The following is a 16,786-nucleotide window of genomic DNA, read 5'->3' on the forward strand; positions in this document are numbered from 1 at the left end:
ACTTGGTATATAAACTGAGGGGGCTGGCCAAGGCCGGGGCATCATTTTTCAGGGACTGGCTGGGCATTGGTGAACATGTGGTGAGCAATTGTGTTGTGCATCACTAGGTTTTTTTCCCTTTGGATTTCATTCTTCTCCTCTTCTCCCTCCTTTTAATTCTAACTGTTATTGTTATCTTTATTACTGTTCTTTTGGTTTTGTTTTATTTCCGTTATTAAATTGTTCTTATCTCAAACCTTGAGTTTTACATTCCTTTCCGATTCTTCACCCCACCCCTCTGGGGGAGCGGGAAACGAGCAAGTGGTTGGGTGGCCCTTAATTACTGGCTGCGGTTAAACCACAATGAAGAATACACGTGCCTCCAGTCTTCCTTTTGCTTCTCTTGCTCTCATGTCTACAAATCCTAAATGCTGAAAGTCAGCTCATTAATTTATTACATTTCAGAAGTGGAGCCATGTTCCTTGGACATATAGCAAAGCACGATGAGGTGTGCAGAGGTCTTTCATTTCTGAAAGCTCTCATTCTGAACATGCATATTAACCCTTTCTGTCTGATAAACATACAAGTTTTGCCTCAGAAGGTACTGCTGCAGGTGAGGAATGGAACTGCTCAATAAAGCCCTTTACAAAAGAGTAATTAAGGACTGGATGTTAAAAGCCAAGCCAGAAGCACCTTTAAGAGAACCACAGCACTGAATTAACTTTCTATTCCTTTGGAGGCAAGCACAGATATGCAGTTTTCAGGCTACACTGGAGAAATTTTCTTGGTTTTGTTGAAAGAATAAAGATTGATTTCAACAATGTACTTTAATTTCACCTGTTTCCCAAAGTGAAAGCAAACAATAATGCCTGAGTTTTAGCATCAGTCAATAAACTACAGTTTAATAGAAGCATTGCTTTTCATTACTTTATGCTATAATGGCTTAATTTGACTTAGAAGTTGAAAAATCAAGAAACAGGAGACCTCTTCAGGCTCCCTGCTGTAAATATGCCTGAAGAAGAAAGTTCCTACATGTGGTATGTTGGAAAGGAGGAGCTAACAATTAATAAAATAATCCAAATCCATTAGAACAGAACTGTCTACAGCCTAATAAAGACCTTGGGTTGTGTGTTGTCTTAATATTTCTATTATTTAAAGGAATGAGCGATAGAAACCTTAGGCTTTCAATAATACTGAGTACTACATGAAAATGAGTACAAAGACTTTTCAGCACCATAAAAGAAGACATTCCTTCTTTTTCTATCTTTTCCCCCTACAATTAATTCCAGCAAGATTTTCACTGTGAATAACATTTTCCATTTGCTGTTGCTATCCTCTGTTTTAAATATGTATATATGTGAGTGACAAAAACATACTAATGTATATTTCCTCTTTGTTAGGGGGGAAATTGTGGGGATGCTTTCCACATGAAAGTTAATTTTCCATGTCTTATAATTTTCTAATCATGTTTATTTGGGTGCAAGTGTAACACAAATTTAAAGTTCTGGTCGATTTGGATTCTTCACCCCTAGCAGGAAAAGATTAATTTCCAGGGACATGATTAGATATCTGCTGGAGAACTGCTTATTGGAGTTGCAGGTATGAAACATTTCTTAAGGTAAGAGCTTTAAAGGATAAGGCAACTGTAGTTAATATGCAGTTAATACTTTCAATGTCATTGAAAGATGCCCTTGACAGATTTTATGCAAGCATAGTAATGTTAGTTGCAACTGCTTTCTTTCCCTCCCCCCACCCTTAACAATATAGCAATGGACTTTGATACTGATACCTCTTCAACTGCTCTTCTTCCAGTCAAAGAAAACCAGGAAAACTGTGTCTATGCAGGATAAACCAGTTTAACCTCAACATTGTTGGAGCTTTGCACCCAGTTTGTGCTCCTGGACAAGACCCAAGCCTGTCTCTTAGAAATGTTTTGTGGACAGTGAAGTTTGAATCAGATTTAAAGTTATTTTTGTCTCTTAGCTTTTCCTTTCAGAAACACTATGGCAACACCAAAACCAGGTTCACTCACTAGAGTGTTTTTGAAGATGTTACAGCACGGCAAATAATGTTGGATACTGATGGCTTAGGCTTCAGGGTAAGTACAAGTAGAAGATTCATATTTTATTTTAATAGAGTGCTTAAAGAATTCATAAACTATTATTTTGGGATTAGTGGCAGTTTTGAACTTTATATTGCCCACAAGTACAGCAAGACATTGACTGTGATCAGCTGACATTTAAAAAATTATATAAATAGTAAGTAAGTAATGGGGAAACTGAGGCAAGGGACCAAAGATGAACAGTATGACAGACTTAAAGCAGATTTCAGAAAGCCCAGGTGGCTACACTGAAAATTAACTTCACAGCAGGGAGACAACAGCTAATCCCCTTTTCAGATTTGTCAGTTAGCTGGCTGAGAACCTGTCCATGGTTATTGGTCACAGGATAATAGCACGTATTTCTTTACAGATAGTAAAATAACAGTATATGAATACTATGTACTATAAACTAAAATACCAGTAAAACATTAAAATTATTAACCTTAGAAAACAGGAAAGAGATTCACCAGTAAAACAAAGTATATTGTCTCCCTCGCTGCTTGACTGCTCTTTAGGAAGTAACCAGCCACTCTGGGGAGGTTTCCAGTTGTTTTCAGTGCACTCGTCTTGAACTCCTTTGAGATACTTGCAAGGATCTGCAAAACATGACATCTCTGAGGTCCCCCTGAAATCTGCTTCAAATGTGTATCACAGACACTTGAAGGATTGCAGGGGTCATGAGCTGGTGTTCAGAGAAAACTGGCAGTTGTCAGGGGGTCCTGGAGGAGGATGCCCCTTCACCCACACCCAGAGATATGGCAGTGCTGGGTACCCACGGCCAGACAGCAACAGGAGTAGAGCCCTGCAGAGTACCCATGACCATCCAGGAGGACAGGAGGGAAGGCCAACCAACAAGGAGTATCCTGATTTGGGTATAGCAAACCCCAGGTAAAGGACTATGGAAAACAAGCCATATAGCATTTAAGCATATGCATTTCCATGCATATCTTGAGTGCCAGTGAAATGCTGTGATGCACCCCCAGTCAGTCATCTGCAGATAATTTCGTTAAGGTGCAGAATAACCATCCCACACTTGCTCAGAACACTGGGTGACTTGGGTCTACTAATTACCCGGGGTATTTTGGTGGTAACCATGGCTACACCACAAGCTGAGTGTTTCAGTATCCACTCTTAATGTGCTTACCTTAAAGAAATGCAAGGTCGTTTTACAGTGCAGGTGGAATTCTCTAAATTCAATATTGATATCAGAAAGTCTCTGAAAATAAAAGAGCTCCCCCTCCCCATCCACCAGTTACCCTGAGTGCACCAGAGAATTCAACAGTCTCTGCTAAATAGTATTTGAATATACTTTGAATATTTGAGTATTTGAATATAAAAGGAGAAACAACACAGTAAAACAGAACCAAAAAGCCAAACAGCTTATCAAGCTGATAAATTCAGGATTCAAATCAGAAAACAAAGCCACTGATCAAAAACCTCTAGCACCTTCTTCTGCAGATCAGAGTCCTTGCAGGGGCCTCTCAACACTTCATGAAAGCAATCGTCCACTCACAAATCAACTGAATTTCAAAGACAGAGAAAAAGTGAATTTTAAAGCAGTCAGTAGGAAAAAAAACTTTTACAGTTTTACAGTAAGAGTTCCACCAGGAGTGTTGTGCAGAGTTCCTGGCAGTCAGCAAGAGAGAAGTCCAGGTTAAGATTTTTGGGTGAACTAATATACACTTCCATATCTAATGCAAACTAGGGAGTCGGTAGACCTTCTGTACGGAGGGCCATGGTGATCTACAGTGCATGAAAATGCCGGTATAACCTGGTTATATGGGTTATACTCAAAAGTGTGGGAAATATTGGAAAATATTTCAAACTACACAATTTTTCCTTCTGTTCTTCAGAGGATGGTATGAAACATCTGTCACTGAATCTATGCACCAAAGGAAATACAGTATAATTTAAGTCTGTATGTTTCCACCCCCGTAACAAAAAATTAGATGCTTTAGGGTTTGTTTGTTTGTGTGTCAGATATTTTCTTTCCTAATGTTTTCCCTTCACTTGTAAGATTTGTATAGAAATTGTGTGGAGACTGTCACTCACTGTCAATATATATCTAAGCTTTAGTCTCCAGATGTCATTTATATTATCAGGACGAATCTGTACTTACTGAATTGAGATATTTATATTTAGATGTCTGTGTCATTACTAGTCTGAGGTTTAGTAGTCACCCTGAGGACAGTTTGGTCTTCTATGTCTGGCTGGATCACACTGCTGGTGTGAAAACAATTATGTGTTGAGGACCATTAGGTCAATGTAATTTCTTCTGCTATCACAGGGAGTCTCATATTGCAGTATATCTTGTACCTGGAGAAATCCTTTTGCCTGTAAAGTTTTGCCACTGCTGATAAAAACTAATTAAAATTAGCTCTACAAGGCAATGAAGTTGTACAGAGAATTTTAAGTAGGTTGCTAAGTGTGAATTTCCTTACCTTACAGTTAGAGAAACTGAGGCACAGGTATAGTAGGTAATCTGTCCAGTGATAAGACCACTGTAAGAAAGGAGATAAGGTAAAGAAAAGAGCCTGCCATAAAAACATTCCTGATAGTATGACTTTCACATTCACATGTCAGTCCTGCCGCTTACTGAACCACTTATCTAACTCTTCCGTTAGGGTACTTTATTGCATATATTATGTGTGTACAGGAGACTTAACACAACTCCATTAAATTTCCCTGAAAATGTATTACATATTCTATTCTACATATACTACAAAATCACGATTGGTGACATGGCCTATTGCAATTAGTTGTCTTGAGTACATCACACTGCAATCATTTATTTTTGCCTTTTATCATGTAACCCAGCAAGATTCAGAGACTATGAACAGAAGTTACCACCCTCTGAAGGCTGCCGGAGGCCAAACCCCATTTCGTTGAAGGAGAAGCAGTACTACCGTATGACCGCTGGAACTCCAGCTGTCTCTGTTTTGCAAAAGGAAACTCAAGAGTTGGCATTGTCAGTGTCACAGGGCACACTGGAGCAGTGGTCAGGGAAATTGGTCATTTTGGTGGCCAAGATGAAGTTGGAGGGATCTGCTGGCCTTGGCACATGAGGAAAAAAAGATGGTGGGACCCAGACCAGGGTTTGGGTCTAGCTTTGTTTTAGGAAGAACCCTGTGGCAGGCACTTTGAGCCTAAAGCCAGTGTGAAATTAGCAGCTATGTAAACATGCCTGGCAGCAGCAAAAGCTGGATGTAGGCAACTTCAAGTGGAATTAGGCCCCAAATCTCTCCACGCCTTTCCCTGCAGGAGAAAAAGCTCTTTCTCTGCCTGCCCCATATCAGTGTCTTAACATTCAACAAACATCATTTAATACTTGCAGAGCACCTTGAGGATGAAAGTGCTTTCTGAAGTGCTTAAGTGTCATCACTAGTAAGGAACGTCCTGAATTGCTCTGTCAAATAGGCAAAGAAAGGACAGTTATCCAAAAATTAATTGTATGCTGATAATACCGTGCAAAGTTCCTTGTTGAAAGTGAAAAAGAGCCCATACTACTGCACTAGTACTGTGGTTAAAACTCAGGAGTGTTTCATGGCCAAATGCTCAACTCAAGATTTAACATTTTTAGCTAAAAGATTTTTTTTTCTAGAAAACCTTTTAAAACAAAACTTTAAAGAGAGAATCTTGCTTGACAGTACAAACATAGAGTTTTACTCCTCTTTTCTAAAATATACCTCTAAGAGGCTCTTTCTGAAGAGTAATACAGTAAGAAATTTGTAGTTTCATATAATTTTGATGTAAAACCAGGCAAAAACTGGCAGATATAAAAACACAGGTTTGTAGCATTTATATGCAAGTAGTTTGGGATTTTTACTTGGCTTTTTTGGAGCAGCCTAGTTTGACAGTAAAACTGTGTGAAAAAATGGAAATACTTCTTACAAAATAACCAGGTGGAAAGGTGAAATTGTTGCTGAATTTTAGCTATACATTTTATTTAAATTGAAAAAAACAATATTACTCCATGCAATGCTCCTCCGAGAGGGTAATAATCTCTTTTGGAGGCAGCATTGTCTTTTTACTCTGTTTTTCTACTGAACCTTGTGTAGTGTTTACATATTCTGGTGAATTCTTCAACTTATAAGCCATAATTAAAAAATGCACAGCCTCTGAATCAGAGGAAGGCAGCTTGGGAAAATCTCAGATTCACACAAATATAGGATAAAATTCTGAGAATACCTGATGGAGAAGAGAGAAACTGTTTTACTTCGGCCATAGGCTGAAAGTCAAACAGGACTGTTGAATCCACTTGTGTTATACTGGATTCATTCTTTTTCCTTCTTTCTTTAGTTTGTGCTACTGCTGATTTAGAAAGTGATGATAAAAGTACATTATTCAGAGTTCTTGGCAGCATTATGTGAACAAAATACTTTTATTTTCCCATCAGTGTATGATCATAGACGGGAAAATGGGAACTTCTTCTGACTTACTATCAACAGAATAGTGTGGAAAACTATGATCTTAGAATCCTTGTTTCTGGCGAAATGCAAAGGGCAAGCTTTCACTTTCAAGTTCCAAGAACTTTTCAGAGCCAGCTATCATAAAACGTTCTAATGGTACTTGTAAATGACCCAAATTAAAGGATGATGAAGAATTAATAAAATGCCTATGAAACCATATATTCTATTTATTTTTCAAAGTAGAATGGTCTTTAAATTAATTTGTTCACTTTCTTTACAATATGAGCTTGATTCACATCCTAGATTCAGCCTTCTCCTTCCACAAACCATGTGATTGTGAACATGAATTACTGACGCTTTTGCACATTGGGTTTTTTTCAGAATTTACAAGTGGAATAGATGCAAGACAGTATTATTTTCAATGTGGAAAGCTAAGCAATATCTGTTCTTAATTATGCTTGTGGAAATATGCAAAGTAAGATTATTACTTATATCATCCATTTCACCACTGTCCCAATTTGTAATCCAGCTTCCTTGTCAGGCATTTGAAAGAAGAACATGCCAACTGCATTTGTTCCATCTTGCTTAACTACAAGACACCACATTCTTATGAGATAGGGCAAACACCTGAAACATCATGTCAGAGAGGTACTTTGCTCTCACAAGCAGAAGAATCAAAAGCACCAAAGTCACTGCTATTCATACATCCTTTGACTGTACCTTGAAACATTTGTTATGCTACTAAGTTTGTCAGGAATCCAGATTTTATAAAAATGTATTTCCACATAAAGCTTCATGGAGACTTTTTTTATTAGTATATTTTACTACTGTGACAATGCAGTCAAAAGGGTCTAAGTTAACTGACAATGGAGGTAAAAGTTTCAAACCCTTGAGGATGCTGTAGTGTAGGCATGGAAAAAGTAAGAAAATTACTCATTTATAGTACAGCACTAGTGTTTTCCATTTGAAACCCTGCAATTTTATGAGATAAATCTTGTATCAAAGAAATAATACTGTGGCAGAAGTTAAGTGAAAATACATCTTAGGCAACTTCTTTTTAACTTATGTGGGTTTCCTTGCAGGCACTTATTTCAGGAGCCAAGATGAATTTTTCTTCTGATAAAAAATGTGTACAAACTATAGTCTGCTTGGTTTGCTTTTAACTCCATAGCACAGCTAAATTGCATTATAATTTCTTGCTTTGTCTGCCTTTAGCAACATTTGAAGGTCTGAAGTCATCCTAAAAAGCTCAGAAGGGAGAGAATACATGCACATACTCATGATTCATGTTGTTATACTTCAGAAGAAACCAAGTAACCTTAACGGAAAAAGATCAAAACAGCTTACTCTTATGTAATAAAACAGGGTATTCATGGTAATCAGACTTTTCCCATTCTCGTTTGAGTCATCCAGTCACCAGCGTCAACTTGACACTGTAGTGAGTCAAAAAAGCACATCTAACATCTATAAAGTAAGCTTTCACTTCAGCAAATAAAACCCTCTAACATCTATAAAGTAAGCTTTCACTTCCCAAATAAAATCCTCTCAGTCTTTCTATGTCACAATAAAGTATTTTTGAAAACATAAAGGTATCTGCCAGTCACTTTTGTTCAATACGAGGTTAAAACCGAAGCATACCAAGAAAAGGCCAGGATACAGCCTGTACCTTGTTTTCATTTGCCGGTGTAATATGTAAATAATGCATCAATTAGCTTTTAGACATTCAGAACTTTATTTAACTTTCATTGACAAGAACAGTACAACTCTTGATGATTTCCGCAGAGGTGGCACCTAAGTCTTAGCAAGTAGAGATAGCAAAAATTTGCATAGAGTGGGAAAGCCTTAAAATATAATGAAGAAAAGATAAGTTATTGTGGTCAAGATCAAGAAACAGATCTACAGGAAAAATAAAGCAGCCTTCAAAGCCTTTAATGGATGCAGCAGTTAAATAGCAAGTGAAAAACTGGTCATCAACCACCCCACTGTTTTGTTTTGTCTGAATGTGACCCTTTATCAGCAAGGGTAAGTGCTGGATGCAGGCAAGCCATGGTTTCTGAGTGGCCATTCTTAACTTTTGTTGGGGATCTATTTGGATGAACCATTTCTTCATACAAATCCCACAGGAAGGCTTTATATTACCTCTGGTAAATCTGACATCGGTGACGTAGGTAGGGGCCTAAATCACGTAGACAGCTCCTGAGACACTGTGAGCTGGCATCATTCCTGGTGTCTGCAGATGGCTGCTTTTCACCAGATGGAGACCTACTCTCTACCGACATCTTCAGAAAAAATTTATTCTTTGCATTGTCATGGTAAAGTGGTATTCATACATAAGGACACAGGTGTATATTCTGCTGGGAAATAGGGTTGGAAAAACTGGAAATACTCGGTCTGCATGTGTGTGTGGGCGTGTGTGTGGGCGTACATGTATGTGTAGAGAGACATGCATGCGGTGCAAGCTGCCCTGCTTCATTCAAAAAAGGGGAAAAAATCAGCTACTGCTTAAGGCATGGGATTTGCTGTTTCAGCTTCCCTATTCCCACTTGCTTTCTTGCCAAACTTGGATTAAATCAGAGATGAAAAAAACCTCCAGGATTTTTGTGATGATGGTGGGAAAACGTGTTTGTATTTCTCAGTTAAGAATAGGGAAGATGGTTGTGTCCATTCTGATGATGGTTCCCACCATGACTGAAGAGGCTCTTTATTCCATGTTTATGGCAACTTACTGCTATGCAGCTTTTCATGACTTAAGGATTTTTTAATGTTGATTTAAATGAAGTTCAGAGCAGAATTTTGCATAATAAAATATTAACTAATATTATTAATAAAATATCCCTTCCCTAACTTGTACTTGTCACTACATTTGCAGTGACTTTGTCCTTTTTTGTCCCTTGAGATGTCTTTTCTGCTTGAATTTTTTTTTCCAGGCAAAGTAATTTTCAGATTCTAGCTTTTCAGTTAACAGCAGACCTCATATGTGAACACTTTGCAGCTATATGAATATAAAAATATGCATGTGAGAGAAATCTATATACACAAACACACACACTTCAGTTTAAAATTATCTCGCGTGATTGTAATTAGATCTTGCAGCCAATTTTGGCTATCTAAAAGCATCATGATACATGATCTCACTTACAATAAAATACATGCTGCTCTTCCTGGCCACAAAAGAGTGAACTAAAGCTGGAGCTTTCCCTGTGACTCTGTGATATCCTCATTCTCGTTAGTGTTCCAAACCTGTGTCTTCTATTTTCACAGAGGTTTTCATGGGTCTACATACCGCTTTTCCCGTAAATTTCACAACTCATCACTGCCATCTCGTGGGAAAAATGGTGCACCATTAGTTCTCGAAAAAGTGACGAAAACTCATCAAATAGAACTTGCGTTCTAAAGATATTGCTAGCAGTTAGCTGAAAAGTATAACTTCATAAAGAAATTAAAAGTCATAAGCTTCATGTATTTGCCATGAAATTAAAAGTTCACCATGAAATTAAAAGCCGAAAATACCGATTTCGTAAACTTCTAAAGATTTGCTAACACCATTAAAACATTTTGTTCTCAAAGACAGCCCTCAATTACAAAACTTTAAAGGTGGAATATTAAGTATATGCTAATATCATTTATTATATATACACATACAACACATTAATATACTCTATAAATTGAAGCAAAAGGTGTTTTGACATTTATGAAATGCTTTGACATAAGAAAACTGAAAGGTATGTTAATTTCTTGTCATTTTTTTTTCAAAATGGGGAAAAGTTCTACAAAACGTTTCAATTTTTCCCAGACTGCATTATACCATGGGTTTCTTCTTTTTTTTTTTCCAAAAAAAAAAATGTTCCAGCATGTGCCAAAAATTGATAAGGCTGTTAACACTATCTGAACAAATTTTATCAGGTCATAATTTCAAACTCTACAATGTTTCACATCAGTGTATGACATCTTTAAGAAGTGGTAGAATCACAAAAATGTATCATGATCTAATAAAAATTATCTTCCTTATTGTCATCTCTTCCAAAATGTACATGATCACAAATATTTTCTAGACCATGCAGATAGGGGAAGAGAATATCATTAGGTTTGTTTCAACGATTTTTTTGAACTGTTTTTTTTGCTGAACAAACTGCTTGTGTCAACAGTTGCAGTATAAAGGGCTGTCTGTCCCTTTACATGATGCAAGAGTTGTTGTACCCAAGCTATGGCATAATATCATTCTTCATTGTGTTATATGATGTACACTGTGCTTCATGAATGTTCCATATCTACTGATACCTACCAAACCTTTGGAGAGTATGTGTTAGCATGGAGCTTGCAGTGATTTTTCTTTCACAATAAAAATTTGATACTTTTTGGCAATAACAAACAACCTCATCAGTCCATTTCTCAACAAGCAATATTAAGGGGTACTCTTCTGTCAGGAATTTGCTAGATCATGCTTTTTAGACAGATCAGCCTTTTCATGTTTAACACTTTCTCCTGTTTAAAATATTATTTTTCCTGTCCTATCAGGACGTCTCTGAAGTCTTTGTTCCTCCTGGAGCTTGAAAAGGAGCATATAAGTCCTTTTAGGGGACTTCAATGCTCCGCCCCCAGGCAATATAACAACCAAGCTTCACCTGGGAAGGGCTGCATAAGTCTTTCCAGCACAGTGTCCTTAAAACACCACCTAAACAAAGGAGAACTAGATTAAACATAAATCCAGAGCCCCAAAAGTTGATGAAGTTCTTTTACAGGGTCTGGTCTGCTGGGAGAATTGCAAGGTTTGATAACTGAGAGCATTTTAAAACCTCAGACACATGTTATCAGGCACTGCCGTACCTACAGCAGTCACAGAAGAGAAGGAAACCAGGCAATTCTCCCTTCGAAATGCTGGACACAGTTTGTCAGCCAAAGGCAGCTGCAAGGATTGCTCTGCCAAATAGAAGAGGCAATGTGGAAGATGCCAACACCTGAGAACCAGAAGGGTAAACAGATTCTCCCTGGTGAAAGCTCTGCAGATTTCTGGCTTCACATCTTCAAAGTGGATCCAGTAATGTAAACACTCAAATTTCTGTAGTATTAACTACAAATGATGCCTTGTGTGCCTGAAAAGACAACAGAGACCATAGCCTGAGCAGGAAATTCACTAGTATATTATTTCTCTTCCCTGCTTCCTGCAGCTGAGAAAAACTGGGTTGGATCAGAACAAACACTACATTACTATCACAAAAGTGATATAAAATAGCTTGTGAAATCCAGAAATGTAGACATGTAGGAATGAACAGCGAATCAGGAAGTGTTCAATGAAGCTTATCTGTCCTGAACCTCAAGAGATGTAGGAGCAGAGGCTACCATGTGTATTTCCGGATAATAAACAAAGTCTCCAGACCAGTGTCTGCGCAGTGGATGTGACCATACGGAGCAGAAAGGAAAACCTTGAATTAGCAGTGGTTTAGAGTTACTGGTAGGTTCTACCAACACATAGATTATTTCTTATTATTTAAGGAATTATAGAAGAAACACCCCTTTACTAGTCTAGTTGTATTACTGACTGCACCAGGATGTTTGGAACACAGGCATCTTTCACAACACATTGTGCTTATGTCAGTTGAAAGAGGTACTTGGATGAAATACTGGAATGACTGTAATTGTGATGGACAATCATAACTATGTGGTGTAAGTGCAACCTGTTTTGAGGGAGGCTAGTCTCAGTGCTAACCAGAAACTGTGACTTCTTTTAACGTTCTTTCATTTTTATATATTTATTTAAAAAGAAGTAAAATTTAAAAGTCAAACAAACAAACAAAAAAAAGCATAACATCCAAACATAAAATAGAGCTAATCATTTTAGATAGAACAAGGGGGGCTTTTTTGCACTTCACCCAGCTGGAAAGCTGATGATTTGCCCAGGTCTGGAAAAGTAACACATTTGGTGTGAAACAGAAACCCCAGTGTCTGCCTAGTTCTACTTGTTTATTTCAGAGTAGCATTACTAAATGTTCAACAACACTAACAGTCCCATGCAAACCACAATGTAACTTCAAATTGCTTTGGGAACTATTTATCCCTAAAGACTGTACCTCAGCCTGGGCTGCACCTGCATGTAAAGGTCACCTGCTGGCCGTAGGGCATGTTTCCACATGCCTGTGCTTCTGGCTAAGAGAAGCCAGCCCAGAGGTCCAAGGTAGCTTGCTCCCAGGGAAGACACCATGGCAACACACTAAATCTGGAAGGAGCAAGCAGAGAGATAGGTGTCTTTAGCTAAAAGCCGCTGTCTCACCTACCCCCAACTGGTTCCAGGAAAACAGCAATGCAGGCTCTCAGCTGACCTTTTTCTCATTCATACACTTCAATGTAAATGCAGCAGGGTCACAGTCTCTCTGCCTTGCCAGCTGCATCTTGGTGTCCATTCCACACTGGAGTTTGGACTGTTTGAGTTCTGGAAAAAGCCCTGTGCAAGTCAGGAGTGGTGAATGACTTCTGGTCGTTGTGGCATGACTAGCAGACAGCAGAATACAAGGAGAGCAGCAGCTAAGCAGCGTGCCGCAGCCACTGTCCTATTAAGAAAATGAGAAGAAGCGACTCTCTGAGGGCACTGAAGGACACACAAGCTCAGAAGAAGTGAGTAGATGTCACCACTGGTCTTGGACCTTACTGAAGGCTCTCACAGCAGGTGCAGAGGAGGGGGTAGGTCTGTACAGCAGGGGATAGGCAGGCAGAAAGGTCATTCTGGCCTCTCTGTTAAAGCTCTTCTCTTTGATCAGCTCAGCCATCTTAGATGGTTTCACTCTTTCTATCTAGCTGCTGGTCTGGATTTTGGGAGAACAGGGAGACATTTGAAAGGTTGCATGGTGTGTCCTGAAAGGAGGAGATTTTTTGGAGTTCCATACATCTTAAATGCATTCACCTGTTTAGGCATGCATCAAAAATGAGCATAACAAGTAAAGCCTTCAGATCAGCTGAATACTTCTGTGTCTGCTGCAAACTGAACTGGAACTGTAGAAATGCTGCAAGCAGTCTACGGCGTTGCCATATTAATTTTTCCCCATTATAGAACCTGTCTCAACAGTGTTCTCTGGCTGACTAGCTGGCTCTCTGCAAATATCTTAAACCCAGGCTAACTGGACTGCAAGTCTAGGTTTGCAGTTGGCTGGTTTTGTCAAAATACCAGGACCTATTGCCTTAATCTTAATTTTAGGTGAATCTCATGTGATTTGTCATGTTTAATGTACAACAAATACAGAAGTGTTTCCAGTAGCTGCACAAAAAGAGCAAAATCAAAGTGGCCTTTTATTTTGGCCACTGTCCCTCATGCACAAAAGTGAGCTTTCAGCAGTCTGTGCAGCATTTTATGAGCTTGCCTGCTTTGCAGACAGATGCCTCTCTCCTTTCACTCAGAAGCATAATTATAGCCAAAAGACAATATTCAAATCCTTATGACTGCCATGCATGGCGGCTTTTGGATGTGAACTGCATGGAAAGCAACATTAGAGGATGTTAAGATTTCTGGATTTTCTGCCATGAAGACGTGGGCAGAAACACCCGGGAAGCTGATGGAAAGGGCGTGATTTGAGGAAGGTCAAAGATAAGACAAGACAGTATGCAAACAAACAACAGTTTATTTGGGATCCCTCACAAGCCTTTGAGTCTTGAATTACATCCTGTAGTGCACACTTTCTTTGCTCCTGAGTCGAGGTGGGTAGGAATTAGTAGTTCCCCATTGCACAATATATTTTTTAAGATTGTAAACCCCACCCTATCTTCTTTTGCACTGAGATCAAGTTAAAATTTTTCTGTGTAGGTTTAATGGTAGGATCGTTAATAGGAGTGAACAGGCACTAATGTGCAATTCCCACATGTTTCTTGCACATTCTTTACAAATGTCCCTTACAGTCACTTCCTTTGTGGCCTGCTGAGTATGTATTTATATAAAGTGGAAAAACTCCAGGAATGTACTTGTTTTATAGAGCTTCAGTTTCTGATAAACTGTCACTTCCTAGGAAAAGAGAAAAAATCAGCTTTTATTTGGAAAATTGCCCAAACTCTTCTGACTGTGTCAGAAATGCAATCAATGAAAGGAAGAATAGGAACAGATAATGTCTTTGACTTGTTCTCTCCAAACTTCCTCTGAGCTTGAATGAAAATGTAATATTCACCATCAGAAAAGGAGAGAGATCATTGCCTTCTACTTATTCACAAGACAGACATAGGAGGTTTTTTTCTGCAAGCCTCCGCAACTTTACGATTCACTCACCTGTTGTGGTTATGTCAGAGCATGTTGGAATCAGCTGCCTAAAAGCCAGACCAGCCAATTAGCTAATAAAAGATGCAGCTTACAAATTGCTGCCTGAAAGCAACTCAGATGAATGATCGGTTCACGGGCATGTATTGAAACTACTGCTACTCCTGAACGAGTGTTCACCAATCACAGCTACTGGTTGGTGGGCTGGATGGTCGCAGACATCGGGATATTGCTTTATAAGTCTGGCAACATGCATGCAACTGCCTGGTGTGCTCCTGCATGCATGTGTTCTTTGATGTGTCCCACAACGAAGTCTGCATGTCAAGACAGACATTTAGAAAAAACATGGAGGGGACAGTGTTGAAGATTAGACTTGCAGATCTCATAGTACAAGGTTCCACTCTAGTCACGTTAAAACATCTGCTTAGACCAGCTCACACAGTAATTGTAGCATCTTAGAGAGAGGAATAACGAATATGCAATCAGATAACAGTTTTGGAGCCTGATCATCATCTCTGTCAATTACAGCAGTCACTTTCTATGATGCTGCCTTGTCATTTCGACAGTGATTATACATTTACATGATATATTGCAGATATTATGCTTCAGTTGTTTACAAATGCATCTTACACTTTCACTATAAGAGTAGGATGTTTTAAGTAAGGAAAACACTTCTCATAATCGTTCTACCTAAGTCACTCATGCAAAGACTACAAGAGTTGCAGCTGAGAAAATCATCTTCTGCCACAACTGCGTGACATGATCAACCGTAACAAAACGAGATCATTCTGGAGCTTTTCAGTCATTGTCCAAAGTCATTGTGTTGGATTGTTCAAATAATAATGCTTATAGCAGAACACTTTTCTCCAAGTGAGCAAGTTGTTTTTAAATAAATGGTTAACACGATAAACTTGTAAAAGCTGTGGTTTTTAAATACAGCAAGCTATAAACATCAGTTGTCTGAACGCTTTATAGAGGTCCTGTGTGCAATGTTTATGTTTATAAACAAATTTGTTGATGATGCTATCTATATATCAACTGTTCAGTATTTCACAATGATCTAAGATAATGCAAGACTTCTTTAAAGAGAACTTAAGAAAGCTGTAGAATCATCCTAATGAATGAGGCTTTTAGAAGTCTTTGTTCAATAACTACTTGCAGGATTATTATGTATATTAATGGTAAATATTTCTGTATATCCTCATAATTCAGTTTGTGTGGAATGGAGATTAAATAATATGAAGGATACATATTTCAGTTGTCAATAATTATTACAGTGTAAATATCCTCTGAATTCTAGCTATAATGGACTTCCACAGATCACATTCTAGACTGATTTAAAGAACGTAGTCAAAATTTCTTAGTGACTAAGTATCCTTTATTGGCAGCACTGGATGCACGGGGGATCCTTCCACCTAACCTGCACGTCCAAAGTAACTAACTATCTTATATTTATACTATAAAACAATGACTATTCAATTAACACCTTATACATAGTCATTACCTACACCGGCCTACTCTCGCTTCATATGTTAATTAGCTTATCAGTCTTTGTGCTTGTGCAAATTCTTCCAAGAATTGTGGGCAGGGGTCCTCGGGACGTGGGCCTCGTCTTTGGGAGGAAGGCCGTAGGTCTTCCTCAAGGTGTACTTTTCACCTTTTGCCAGAAAATGCTGAGCTGGATGAGTTGGCTGTTTTCCAAACCTGCAGAACCAGTTTCAACCAATTCTCGCTTCATCTGTCTTTCCCCCCACTGGGGTGTTTTAGCTTAAGTTTGAACATAACAGAAGGACAACAGATAACAGGATGTTAGCTTAGGTTTCAACAAAAGGTAGACGTATAACAGGATGTCGACAGACACAGAAGGTCTACGGATTAACAGGATAGCATTACAAGATGTTGACAAACACAATACACATTGAAGATGTCATTATTCTATCCTACAGTGAATTCATACAATATCAAGACCATGCCAGCTAATTTAAAGTAAATACAATAAATGATTGAGGTAATTTTCCATACATTTTTTAGAAAGCCCTTTATTACTTTTTCTGCATTTGTTGTCTCTCT

This window comes from Falco cherrug, chromosome Z (assembly GCF_023634085.1).
Source record: "Falco cherrug isolate bFalChe1 chromosome Z, bFalChe1.pri, whole genome shotgun sequence".
In the NCBI taxonomy this organism is placed as follows: Eukaryota; Metazoa; Chordata; class Aves; order Falconiformes; family Falconidae; genus Falco; species Falco cherrug.